This window comes from Macrobrachium nipponense, chromosome 23 (genome assembly GCF_015104395.2).
Source record: "Macrobrachium nipponense isolate FS-2020 chromosome 23, ASM1510439v2, whole genome shotgun sequence".
Taxonomy (NCBI): Eukaryota; Metazoa; Arthropoda; class Malacostraca; order Decapoda; family Palaemonidae; genus Macrobrachium; species Macrobrachium nipponense.
In genome coordinates this window covers 69,158,001-69,173,000 of record NC_061090.1, presented here as the reverse complement: position 1 = coordinate 69,173,000, position 15,000 = coordinate 69,158,001, and the positions used below count along the sequence as shown (strand labels likewise).

Sequence of the window (15,000 nt, the reverse complement as noted above, 5' to 3'; positions counted from 1 at the left end):
CCCGGCTGGGAAGTACTTCTTCTTCCCTTCCTCCTAATCTCCGTCCAACTGGAAGCAACCCTGCTTCCCCTCCTCCAAACTCCCATCCCGTAAACAGTTCTTGGCTCCATTCCTTCCAACTCCGTCATACCCGAAGTAACCCTTCGCCATTCCTCCAAACTCCCGGCCGGGAAGTACTTCTTCTTCCCTTCCTCCTAATCTCCGTCGAACTGGAAGCAACCCTGCTTCCCCTCCTCCAAACTCCCATCCCGTAAACAGTTCTGGCTCCATTCCTTCCAAACATCCGTCATACCCGAAGTAACCTTCGGCCATTCCTCCAAACTCCCGGCCGGGAAGTACTTCTTCTTCCCTTCCTCCTAATCTCCGTCCAACTGGAAGCAACCCTGCTTCCCCTCCTCCAAACTCCCATCCCGTAAACAGTTCTGGCTCCATTCCTTCCAACATCCGTCATACCCGAAGTAACCCTTCGGCCATTCCTCCAAACTCCCGGCCGGGAAGTACTTCTTCTTCCCTTCCTCCTAATCTCCGTCCAACTGAAGCAACCCTGCTTCCCTCCTCCAACTCCCATCCCGTAACAGTTCTGGCTCCATTCCTTCCAAACATCCGTCATACCCGAAGTAACCCTTCGGCCATTCCTCCAAACTCCCGGCCGGGAAGTACTTCTTCTTCCCTTCCTCCTAATCTCCGTCCAACTGGAAGCAACCCTGCTTCCCCTCCTCCAAACTCCCATCCCGTAAACAGTTCTGGCTCCATTCCTTCCAACATCCGTCATACCCGAAGTAACCCTTCGGCCATTCCTCCAAACTCCCGGCCGGGAAGTACTTCTTCTTCCCTTCCTCCTAATCTCCGTCCAACTGGAAGCAACCCTGCTTCCCCTCCTCCAAACTCCCATCCCGTAAACAGTTCTGGCTCCATTCCTTCCAACATCCGTCATACCCGAAGTAACCCTTCGGCCATTCCTCCAAACTCCCGGCCGGGAAGTACTTCTTCTTCCCTTCCTCCTAATCTCCGTCCAACTGGAAGCAACCCTGCTTCCCCTCCTCCAAACTCCCATCCCGTAAACAGTTCTGGCTCCATTCCTTCCAACATCCGTCATACCCGAAGTAACCCTTCGGCCATTCCTCCAAACTCCCGGCCGGGAAGTACTTCTTCTTCCCTTCCTCCTAATCTCCGTCCAACTGGAAGCAACCCTGCTTCCCCTCCTCCAAACTCCCATCCCGTAAACAGTTCTGGCTCCATTCCTTCCAACATCCGTCATACCCGAAGTAACCCTTCGGCCATTCCTCCAAACTCCCGGCCGGGCGGGAAGTACTTCTTCTTCCCTTCCCCTCCTCAATCTCCGTCCAACTGGAAGCAACCCTGCTTCCCCTCCTCCAAACTCCCATCCCGTAAACAGTTCTGGCTCCATTCCTTCCAACATCCGTCATACCCGAAGTAACCCTTCGGCCATTCCTCCAAACTCCCGGCCGGGAAGTACTTCTTCTTCCCTTCCTCCTAATCTCCGTCCAACTGGAAGCAACCCTGCTTCCCCTCCTCCAAACTCCCATCCCGTAAACAGTTCTGGCTCCATTCCTTCCAACATCCGTCATACCCGAAGTAACCCTTCGGCCATTCCTCCAAACTCCCGGCCGGGAAGTACTTCTTCTTCCCTTCCTCCTAATCTCCGTCCAACTGGAAGCAACCCTGCTTCCCCTCCTCCAAACTCCCATCCCGTAAACAGTTCTGGCTCCATTCCTTCCAACATCCGTCATACCCGAAGTAACCCTTCGGCCATTCCTCCAAACTCCCGGCCGGGAAGTACTTCTTCTTCCCTTCCTCCTAATCTCCGTCCAACTGGAAGCAACCCTGCTTCCCCTCCTCCAAACTCCCATCCCGTAAACAGTTCTGGCTCCATTCCTTCCAACATCCGTCATACCCGAAGTAACCCTTAGGCCATTCCTCTAAGCCCCCGGCCAGGAAGTACTTCTGCTTCCCTTCCTCCAAACGCCCATCCCCCCCAGAAAGGGGTAGTGCCATCAGTGGACCTCATGCAGTGCACTGTAGGCATTACTTAAGGTTCTTTGCAGCGTGCCTCTCCTAACACTTGATTCATAGTGCAACTGTGAGGTTTTTCTCCTGTTACACCTTTGAAACCTTTTACTGTCAATTTCCATTTCAGCGCTGAATGACCTCATAGGTTCCAGTGCTTGGCCTTTGGCCTAAATTTTTTATTCAACTAAACTCAAACGCCCATCCCGTAAATGGTTCTGGTTCGCTTCCTCTCAACGTCCGTCATACCCGAAGTAACCCTTCGGCTCTTCCTCCAAACCCCCGGCCAGGAAGTACTTCTGCTTCCCTTCCTCCTACTCTCCGTCCCACTGTAAGCGACCCTGGTTCCCTTACTCCAAACTCCCATCCCGTAAATAGTTCTGGTTCCTTTTCCTCCCACCGTCCGTAAAACCCGAAGTAACCTGGGGCCCTTCCTCCAAATGTCCATCCCATTGGAAGTGACACTGCGTCCCTTCCTCCAAACACCCGGCCTGAAGGTGGCTCTGATTCCCTTCCTTCTAACCACCGTCTTATTGGAAGTGACCCTCGCCACTTCCACCTTGTGGTAACTCCGGCGCATAAATGATGTCCCAATAGCGGAAGGTTGTGGACGTTGCTTGCCAATACTCCAAAGAAGATCTGAAGTTATCCAAGAAATATACATCAAAATAGATACGAGGTTTTGCCCGTCCTTTACCAAATTAACCAATAACAAGAAATTGTGAGTTTTCTAATGGCGATAACTTATATCATTACTATTACTAATAGTTGTAATTATGATATTGTAGATGTTTTAAAATGGAGATACAAGTCGATTTTCTTATTTAGTGAGATTGGTTTATCATGTGTTTATGAAACCAATGCATTGTAAGAGAAAATATTGTACCAATAAGATTTCATTTAATTAATGATATAAGTATAAACTCTCCTGAGAATAATTTCGATAAATTTGCTGTTCTTCAATTTGATTATATCTCGAAGAACCAGATCATCGTATAACATATGTATAGTGGTATATAATAGGAGTTTAATAAATCTGGCATTTGGATGGATTTTTTCATTAATCCCTAATGATGTCACGTTTTAACTATGTTACTTGCCCTGACCTCGGGACATAAAAAGTAAGCGTAGGATTATGAAGTGGTTAATTAGTGACTTGTCAATTATTTTATTATCCGTACATACACATGCAACCATGATATATATATATATATATATATATATATATATATATATATATATATATATTTATATATATATATATATATATATAGAGCATTGTTTGATATAATTTATCATATCAATTTCACCAGAGAGAGTAGCTTGAATTCCTTAGAAGGTAGACTTCTTAAAGATGTTTCATATAAGGGCATTGACATCGACCATTTGATAAATTTTGGAAATCCATATATATATATATATATATATATATATATATATATAAATATATATATATATATATATATATATATATGTATAATATATATATATATATATGTGTGTGTGTGTGTGTGTGTTTATACATACATAAGATTTATTATATTTCAACCTATAGTTTTATATATTTATTTACGTTATAAGTACCAGTACCTACTTTTGTTACTTGAAAGGTATGTGACAAATATCATTGATACTTTGTCACTGGAATTATACCAGACTTCAATTAATGAACCAATCAACCTTACTTTGAGAAATCCATTGACATTGTCTACATGCCAAGCTGATATACTCGTATCAAAGTATTCATTAGCTTTGCTTTTCCAAAATAATGTTATCACCAATTGCTGGAAAGCATAGATATATCAGGGATGAAAAAAACAAACAAACAAGAAATGGACATTTTACTCATCATCACTTATACATTTTACTCATCATCACTCTCAAGGAAAAGATCGTTTTCCTCGTCACTATCAATGTTGATGATGACCGGATCTATACTGTCTTGAATATTATCTGAAAGCCAGTAATCATCTTCAAAATATCTTGATCTCCTGACAGCGCCAGCCCACGTCTTCCCTGTTACAGCAAGCCTGGCCTCTTCAAGCCTGGCAAAGAGATCAGCACGGGTAAACCGCTGCAACGAGGAGCGCACCTGTCGTTTCATACAGCCCCACACCCGCTCGATGGCGTTGAGCTCAGGATGGGCAGGGGGCAAGCGAACCACTTCATGGTCCCATTCATGGATTATATTATCCACAATGTAAACTGGTTTCGGCCGGTTGCCCCTGCATATCTTTAGAAGCTCAGGGCGTGTTGCGTGAGCTGGATACTGTATTTTTCGAGACCTGAGCCAGTTAACCAAATCCTCCTTTTTTGTAGCTGTTGTTGGGCATCGGCTATCTCCTGTCAATTGGCTATGGTATGGGGCGTTGTCTAGCACCAGCACCGAAGGATCCTCAAGCGACGGCAGGAGCTGTGATGTTAGCCACCGAATAAATATCTCTGAATTCATTTCTCCATGGTAGTTTTCTACAAAACCTTTAGCTGTACCACCTGTTACCACCACAAACCTCTCTCCTTCTCCTGGTGGCACCTGCCAGCTGTAGGTGGCACTGGTGACAGATTGAGAGGTGTCCACCCACTCCTTGCTATGTTGCATTCTCGTCGTAAACCACGTCTCATCGACATACACTACTTCTCTTCCTTCATCACGATGTTGCTGGAGGGATCGTAGAGCATCAACTCGGCGGCAAACGACGTCCAAAGTTTCTTTCCTTAGGTACATTTTCCGCTGGGATGTTTTGTACTGGATACCCATGTTATGGAGGATTCGCCATACTGCCTTCTCAGATGTTTCTTCAGGAATGATATTTAGCATTTTAAGTTCTTCCGCTAAAGTGGCAATAGTGAAAAATCGCTTAGCAGCAAACATGCTGTGCACATGTCAAAGACCAGAGGCGACGTATTAGATGATGCAGGTGGTGTTTCAGGTGGATGAGGATTCTTTCCACGGCTCACCAACACTCGGACAGCGTTCGTAGTATATATATATATATATATATATATATATATATATATATATATATATATATATCTATATATATATACATATATATGACTAGCAGTATATTGCAATATATCATGTACTTATTAAAGTCATACTTTTCTTACTGATTTATACTAATGTTCAGGCGGTTTCTTTCTTTCTCTCTGTTGTAAATGGTGAAGAGTTTCAGCGCAATTGTAGATTTGCAATGGCGAGGACAAAGCAACATATTTGCCATGAATAAAGTCGAATCTATATGAAATAGTTCAGAGCTACTACTACAACTGCTGCCGATGATTACCTTGGAAGTACTAAAAGGGCTCTGAGGTAGGAGTCGAAGTCGGTGAAATTATTTCTGAATCCTGCTGCGGTCTTGCCCCAATAACATCATTCCAAATATAAAACTCTCTCAAGGAAAAAAATTGTTTTCTATTTCTACTAATGTTTTTATTTTATTTTATTTATTTATTTTTTTTTTAGTCGCAAATCTAAAATTTGTAGGAGTCCGAGTAGAATACTTCTCAGTGCGATTCCACACCCCTGTTTTAAACCTCTTCTATTATGTTCGATAATTTGTGTTAACAATCTAATCATTATCTACCACCATAAAACATTTTATTGCTCTTCCGGCTCATTTTATATGTACAGTACAGTCTTTCCTAACAGGGGTTTACTCGGTAGCCTCATAACAATGGGAATGAAGGAAAGAAGGCAAGAAGGAAGGGGGGGGGGGGGATACTAGGATAGCCATAGGTGTAAACACCGAAGGAGGGTTAGGGGAACCTCTGCGTCACAGTTACGTGATTAAGTACCACTTCTTCGAAACGCTCTGGAGGGGAAGAAGTTCCTCAATTCATTGTACCACCAAAAATTAGGCCAATGTTTGAAACATTCATTGCTGTAGTTTCATGGAAATTCATAAGCCGGTTTGTTAGATATTTGGGAAAAACACTATTACACGGCCTCTGGAAACGATAGTAGGCTGTCTTTTTTTATTATTATGCTGACGTTTCGTAATTATTTACAGAATTGCATCTTCTGGGCTGCACATAAGAAAAGATAAAAACATAAAAAACAGTTAAAAGTATAGTCTAAGAATTCATTTGAAATATAACAGAGTAAAAATTAAATAACTAAAAATAAAAATACAACCAACCTAGAGGTGAGACAGCAAGGAACTAAATGAAAGGAAACCAACACAGTACGAACTTAGGCTAAATACAATTGACTCGCAAATGTATGAGTGTTTAACGATGGTACAAGTTGTTTTATAAACAATGACTCTAGGATTGTTAACTCTTGAGGCTTGGCAGTATGACGGATGACACTAAAATCTTTTGCTGTCAATGTAGGTTTTACGTTGCTGAATGGTTCCTGATATTGGGCGGGATCTGGGTTTGAGATTCTGCTCCCTGTGCGGAAACTGACTCCCCGATGTGAATCAATGCGCACCTTAAGTAGTCGACTTGTGGATCCCACGTAAATCCCTGAAATACATTTAGGGCAAATATATTTATAGAAGACGCCAGAAGACATATAAGGACACAGCTGATCTTTTATCTTAAACAAGGAGCCTATATTAAGAGGATTTTTTGGAATTAATTTGTCTGATATGGCTGGGAAATGGTCATGAACAATTTCTGTGAATCTATTTTGAAATGTTAGGTCATGGATATATGGAAAGGTTGCATAGAAACTCATTTTTTGTACAGTTAGAACGTCAGGTTTTCTAGAGAATTGTCTATTTAGTAATTAATGTAATTATCTATATACTAGCCTGGGTGGGAAACAGTTACCCGTAAGGAAATTAACTAGAAATGAAATCTCATTGTGACAGGCATTCCAGTTAGATGAGAGGACTAGTGCTCTATTACGAAGGGTATAAATGGAATTAACCTTAAAATTAAAATAACGACTACTATAAAAATTATATCTGGGTCCTGTAAAAGATTTCTTTCTAAAAATCGTGGTGTTAAAAGAGTTGTCTTGTCTATATACTTGAGCGTTCAGGAATGACAGGCAGTTGTTCTCCTCTTTTTTTTATAGTAAATTTCATATTCGGGTGTAGTGCATTTACGTAGTCGAGGAACAGGTCAGCCACGTATTCACCCGTGAAGAGAACAAACGTAACATCGGTATACCTATAATAAAAGACTGGATGAAATCTTAGACGGCAATCGCCGAGAATGCGCTCCTCCAGGGAGCACATAAAGATATTAGCGAACGTAGGGCCAAGGGGGGAGCCCATGGCCATGCCATCTACTTGTCTACTTGTTTAAATAGTTTACCGTTAAAAACAAAAACAGTGTCCAGAAGTGCCAGTTCAAGAAGGGTCTTATTACAGGATTCCGACTTATTCATGACCAGCCTTCACACCGAATCTCTGTTTACGAATATTCCAGTTGGTGAGACCATTGAACTGATTCTTGACAAGTTATTTCCCGATCCTGAGTCCACTTTTAGTGATTTTAACCGCACGCTTTTTAAGACCCTTCTTGAACTGACAGTTCTGGACACTGCTTTTTTTAACGGTAAACTATTTAAACAAGTAGACAAGTACATGGCATGGCCATGGGTTCCCCCCTTGGCCCTACGTTCGCTAATATCTTTATGTGCTCCCTGGTGGAGCGCATTCTCGGCGACTGCCCTCTAAGATTTCATCCAGTCTTTTATTATAGGTATACCGATGTTACGTTTGTTCTCTTCACGGGTGAATACGTGGCTGACCTGTTCCTCGACTACGTAATTACACTACACCCGAATATGAAATTTACTATAAAAAAAGAAGAGAACAACTGCCTGTCATTCCTGAACGCTCAAGTATATAGACAAGACAACTCTTTCAACACCACGATTTTTAGAAAGAAATCTTTTACAGGACCCAGATATAATTTTTAAAGTAGTTGTTATTTCAATTTTAAGGTTAATTCCATTTTTACCCTTCTTAATAGAGCACTAGTCCCCTCATCTAACTGGAATGCCTTTCACAATATGATTCTATTTCTAGTTAATTTCCTTACGGGTAACTGTTTCCCACCCAGGCTAGTATATAGATAATTAAATTAATTACTAAACAGACAATTCTCTAGAAAACCTGACGTTCTAACTGTACAAAAAATGAGTTTCTATGCAACCTTTCCATATATCCATGACCTAACGTTTCAAAATAGATTCACAGAAATTGTTCATGACCATTTCCCAGCCATATCAGACAAAATAATACCAAAAAATCCTCTTAATATAGGCTCCTTGTTTAAGATAAAAGATCAGCTGTGTCCTTATATGTCTTCTGGCGTCTTCTATAAATATATTTGCCCTAAATGTATTTCAGGGATTTACGTGGGATCCACAAGTCGACTACTTAAGGTGCGCATTGATTCACATCGGGGAGTCAGTTTCCGCACAGGGAGCAGAATCTCAAACCCAGATCCCGCCCAATATCAGGAACCATTCAGCAATGTAAAACCTACATTGACAGCAAAGATTTTAGTGTCATCGGTCATACTGCCAAGCGTCAAGAGTTAAGAATCCTAGAGTCGTTGTTTATAAAAACAACTTGTACCATCATTTAGCCTAAGTTCGTACTGTGGTGGTTTCCTTCAATTTAGTTCCTTGCTGTCTCACCTCTAGGCTGGTTGTGTTTTTATTTTGTATTTATTTCATTTTTACTCCGATGTATTTTAAATTAATTCTATAACTATACTTTTAACTGTTTTTTATGTTTTTATCTTTTCTTATGTGCAGCCCAGAAGATGCAATTCTGTAAATAATTACGAAACGTCGGCCAAATAAAAAAAAAAAAGACAGCCTAGTGATATGTGGTTTTCTTCCGTCTTCCTCTGATTATGCTACTTGGAGTAGTTCCCTGTACCCTGTATCACTGTATATATATATATATATATATATATATATATATATATATATATATATATATATATATATATATATATATATATAGAATAAAAGGCACAAAACACAATATTTGAACTTTGCAACCATCTATTTCGAGCACTTCCTTCTGTGCTCCTGATCACTGGTAAAATATGGACATAGGATGTTTTACAAGAGTATATATACAATGCACATGTAGGTGTGGCCGTAAGTCTCTATTGGTGACCCAGGAACGATGGGAATTAAACTCTTCCCGGGTGTCTTCTGGCCTCATTAACTCCCGTCTGGTGACTCATACTTGGACACCTGCTTGAGAAGCGGCCTAAGGATTAACTCGTTGATGTCATCCTATTTACAGTGCCCTCCTGACAGCTGGTTTTCAAAAGTAGCTGTCCGTTCAAAAGGAAGATGCTGGAATCTGCTATCATCAATCAAACCAACAATATGAACCTGTCAGGAGGACAGTGGAAATCGGATGACATTGACGAGTTAATCCTTAGGCCGGTTTGAAAGCAGGTCTCCAAGAACATCCAACCACCAGATGAGTCGCCAGACGGGAGTTAATGAGGCCAGAAGACACCAGGGAATAGTTTAATTCCCGTCCTTTCTGGGTCACCAATAGAGACTTACTACCACTCCTACATATGCTTTGTGTATATACTCTTGTAAGACATCCTATGTCCATATTTTGCCGGTGATCAGGAGCACAGAAGGAAGTACTCGAATTTTATGGCTGCAAAGTGCAAATATTGCGTTTTGTGCCTTTTATCTGCATATATATATATATATATATATATATATATATATATATATATATATATATATATATATATTTATATATATGTATATATATATATATATATATATATATATATATATATATATATATATATATATATATATATATATATATATATATATATATTATATAATATATATGTTAACCATCTCTGATACCATTTACCAGCGAAGGGTATTTAATATTTGGTATGCGTGAAACCCGAAGCGTTAAGGCAAACTGATAACACACTCAATCTCTCTCTCTCTCTCTCTCTCTCTCTCTCTCTCTCGAGGTGATCACTGGCATAGCCTCCGCTCTCTCTCTCTCTCTCTCGACTCGCAACCTCTCTCTCTTTCTCTCCATTCTAACAGGTCATCAAATGAGAGTCATGCATTAAAAAAACATAATATTTATTTAACAATGGAAAGATAATAATTCAAGTCTCACAGACTAACTAGCTCAGTTAAACCCCCAGTATTTAAATGTCTTAATCAGTAATTAGTCACACCAATTATCTCTTCTCCACATGGGACCCTCGACCCCCTAGGACTCTCGGTCCCCTTGCCAGAATCGCCTGTTACAAAGACACGAGAACATACTCGTAAGCACACACAATTGTAAAGGCAAAGTCAAAGATTAAACATTTTTACAAGGTATTAAACAAGCCATCCCTTTGGCTAAAGTAAGGTAACACTTACCCATTACAGCCCAGAATATCACACACAGAAATAAATAAACTTTCGCAGAGTTATTCCGGCATCTTGCATTTCTCGCACAGACCTCTCCGTAAGTCTTCCTATAGACTTGGCTAAAGATATTCTAAAATAGTAATGAACTAACTCAGCATGAATTACCTCTACCTATAAGTCACATTATTTCACTCACAAGTTTGTGCATTTGTGATTGTAAGTTAATGTTCAATGGTGAATTTTATCAACAAATTTTTGGCATGGCAATGGGAAATCCTTTATCACCATTACTCTCAAACCTGTATATGGAATTCTTTGAAAAACGCTACTTACCTAATATCATTCATATTCCTGTAAAGTGGTATCGTTACGTTGATGATTGTTAAGCTGTTCTTCCTGTCGGTATTGATGTAAATGATTTACTCTCTAATTTAAATAACCAGGTACCAGCGATTAAGTTTACTCTAGAATTAGAAAAAGACAATTGCCTCCCTTTCTTAGACGTTTTGATACATAGAGAACCATTTCAATGTAAATTCAGTATTTATAGGAAACCGACTAACAACTTAACTTATGTTCATTTCTTCTCAGGCCACCATCTTAACATAAAAATATCAATTTTTTCCTCTATGTTTTTGCGAGCATTGCGAATTGTCAGTCCACAATATTTGGATCAAGAAATTGAATACATAAGAAAAATAGGGAAAGATTTTGCTATCCTTCACATATATTAGACATTTGTTATAATAAAGCCCACAAAAAGTTTTATACTGTAAATAACACACAGAAAGAAAATTCTAAGATCCTCAGTTTGCCTTATTTTAACGGATTTGAAACCATTAAACCATTGTTAAAAGCCTTTAATGTCAACCTTTTTTTTTCCTATAATAACACACTAAAAAGAATGTTAGTAAAAAATGGCCCCAGAGAAAGCAACAACATAATATATAAAATTCCATGTATGGATTGTCCCTCATTCTATCTCGGACAGTCCAGCAAAGGCTTAGAAGTAAGGCTAAGCCAGCATAAATACTCTGTAAAAACTGGGCAAAAATCTAATGCATTATTCATTCATTTAAGTGAAAATAACCACCGAATTAATTGGATTGATAGTTCAGTAATTGCATGGTCAAGAGATGTCTTATCACGAAATCTTTTAGAATCTGCTTTAATACAACTTACTTTCATTGTAATTTCAATGTTAGTCGCAGCCTTTTTCATTTAGACCCTTGTATCTGTAACATGTTTAAGAATGACCTCAAAGATATAATTACTGACTTAAATAAAAATCAGTTGCCTTAGAGTTATTAAAATTTTGTTGTAATGTATGTCTGTCATGTATTTTGAATATGGTTTTGTTTACCAAGTTCCGAATAGCTGTCACCTATAATCCTTTAATTGTCTGGAAATTGTATCTGAGATGATTGTCTTAAACCTTTAATTGCACCCATTGATTATGCTTGTTTGGGAAGGTTTCTTATCTTCCAGGTGTGTCGGATTCTAGGTACTAATCCCTTTATAATCCCTATCTGTCAGTTATACGAACCTTCTTGTATTGTCATTTGTCGTATTTATGTCAGTATCTGCTCAGTAAAGGACTTTTAAGTCGAAAGATCTTGCAGACCTCCTTCGTTTATTTTTCCTTCGTGGCATTTATCTTTATTTATGGATTTATCACGTTCCTAACTTTCGTGATTCAGTTATACATATATATATATATATATATATATATATATATATATATATATATATATATATATTTATGTAGATAAAAGGCACAAAACACAATATTTGAACTTTGCAGCCATCTGTTTCGAGCACTTCCTTCTGTGCTCCTGATCACCGGTAAAATATGGACATAGGATGTTTTACAAGAGTATATATACAAAGCATATGTAGGTATGGCAGTAAGTCTCTATTAGTGACCCAATAAATAATACTATATATATATATATATATATATATATATATATATATATATATATATATATATATATATATATGTGTGTGTGTGTGTGTGTGTGTGTGTTTGTATAAAAGTGTAAGAATTTTGTCAATCTTTATATGAGTTGTGCATTAGCAGAATACCCAAAAGTAAATGCAGAGACAGAAAATCAACCAACATCCCTCTGTACCTCTGGCAGGTTTGTTCTTTGAAAGTCAGCCTAAGTATTTGGTGGATATGACGGACCAAGAGTTCCTCCCATAGGCAGCGATCCACTCTCGTTACTATACAGCACACTGTAGGATATAACCCCATAGGACTTAAAGGAATTTTCCGGCCGTACGTTATCGTAGGATCTTGGAGTTTAGGATCTTATGTTTGTTTGTTCGTGAAAAAAGAATAACTCGTACCAATTGAGAAGATTTTGGAAATTTGTGAGGGGAAGTAGGTGGAATTGTTAAACCTTGGGTGGGGTTTTCTTTTATTGTGATTTTTTTTTACAAGACACTGAAAACTCAGAGATCTAAAGGCGCTCAGCATTAATTTCCTTGGATGTTTGTGCCCATCTTAAGATAAATTCTGAAAGTATCTTCCTGAACTCGCTTTTGACTTATGAAAAAAAAATGAATGCCAGTTTTTTGTTGTCTGTAGATATATATTGTTTTAATTAATTGATGACTCTTTTTGATAAACGTATAGCCTAAATATGATTTTACACGATAATAAAATTATATAAAGTGCGTCCACTCTTTAGTGGTACAATTATCAAAATTATTATTTTTAATGTTGGTAAACGTGAGCTGTTATTTATTGTTAAATACCTTCAATAATTAAGCGTGCGTAATATGTATAATACTGATATCAGGATTTGAAAAGATACCAGTAACCATGTAAACACAGCATAGTATTAATTCCATTAGGAATATTTCCGGAATTACAAGTATTTTCACATTACAACAAATGGGAAAACTAATAACAAGTCCCATTGAGAATATAAGAGAATAATATATATATATATATATATATATATATATATATATATAATATATAATACATACATACATACATACATACATACATACATACTACATACCACTACATACATACATAAATGTTTATTTCACAAACATTAACCCACAAATATCCTTTAATACCAAATTCCCTCTACCTTGGGAATAACTTACACCCAAGAAGACTTATGTTTGTGTGTTGTGGGCATTCGTATATCGTTTGATAATTTAAGTTGATATTCTTGGTATATATATATATATATATATATATATATATATATATATATATATATATATATATATATATATATATATATGTGTGTGTGTGTGTGTGTGTGTGTGTGTGTGTGTTGTGTGTGTCTCATTATGAACAATATAGATATTAGTACGTTCTTCATTAGCCACTTCACACTTCTATACATACTTTCATTCCCAGAAGGCAAGTATTATAGTTCTGTAAAGTCAAGTCTGATTCCTTAGGTATAAATAAAAGAAATTATTCTAAAAATCAAATTTATTAAAATTCTCCTCTAATGATACAAAACATCTCACATGTGACGATCTACTTCATCAAGATTTAAACTTCACGACTGAATGCAAGCGCAGCAAATTTCATTTGAATCAATACTTTCAAACGATTTCAATCTCCTATGACTAAAGAAATAAGAGTCCATGCTACATTATGTTTTCTTACGTTAGATTGGTTTAATGCAACCATAGTAATTAATCTTAGTAGGAAAGAGATTCGATTATATCTCGATTCCAAGACATCTAGAGCAATGTAATAATAATTGTTATTAATCACAGAATAGATTGTCAAGCTTCTAATAATTACCATTTAACTGATATAAGATATTTCATAATCTCTCCATGTCAGTTAACCCAAAATGCGCTTTCCATGATCTAAATGCGATGTCAATCTCTTGAATATCTCCTAATCTCGTTTAGAATTTTGAATAAAACGTCTACTGCAAGGCGTTGCCATTACTCCTCCCTGTAGGCGTCGGGGTTGTGGATACCTCCGGGTCCTACGACGATATAATCATCGTTTTTCTTAGGAGGAAGGGACGCAGGGTCGCTCCCAATGGGGGGGAGGTCGGCACCGGGCCTACCGGCCGAGGTCCTGTACTTGGGGTGAATGGAGAATTCGGAGCTACCGATGAGGGGACGGTCTGCTCGCTTCTCGGCCATAGTGGCTACGCACAAAGCTGCAAAGGAAATCGTTTGGTTACCTTGCTGACCTGAATTGTTTATAGAAGACGGTTCTCCCCTTTTCAATGAGAGAGCATGTTTGCCATTTAAGGTGCGTTTTCGTTGGTATAGGAAAATATAAGGTTTGCTTTTTCGTTTTCTTAGTTTTGAAACAATATGACTTTTCTTTCAAGAAGAAAAGAACATGATGGTTTTTATTGCAGTTTTAAACGCTACATAAACAATAAAAATTTCCATTTTAGAGGCGATAAATATGTGTGATTCTTTAGGTTTAAAATGAAACATAAAGTTGATCTGAAATTGTGTCTTCTTATGTCATGACCTGTGCTTTTTTTGCACTGTAACTTTCTACTCTGAAAGAAAAAGTATTTTGTTTATATAGGTTTAAAATGAAGCATGGATTTTATCTTAAATGTTGTCTTTTTATTTATCGTAACAGATTTCCTTTGCTTAGGGGA

The 15,000-nt window shown here is 38.2% G+C and overlaps 1 long non-coding RNA gene across 1 annotated transcript in view; it reads right to left on the bottom strand.

Moving 5' to 3' along the window:
• Window positions 1-13,826: 13,826 nt before the first annotated feature.
• Window positions 13,827-15,000, bottom strand: part of LOC135201531 (uncharacterized) — a 2,237-nt gene continuing 1,063 nt past the window's right edge. The window contains exon 2 of the long non-coding RNA XR_010311547.1: window positions 13,827-14,538. This is a non-coding gene — a long non-coding RNA (uncharacterized LOC135201531). The remainder of the gene's footprint in view (window positions 14,539-15,000) is intronic.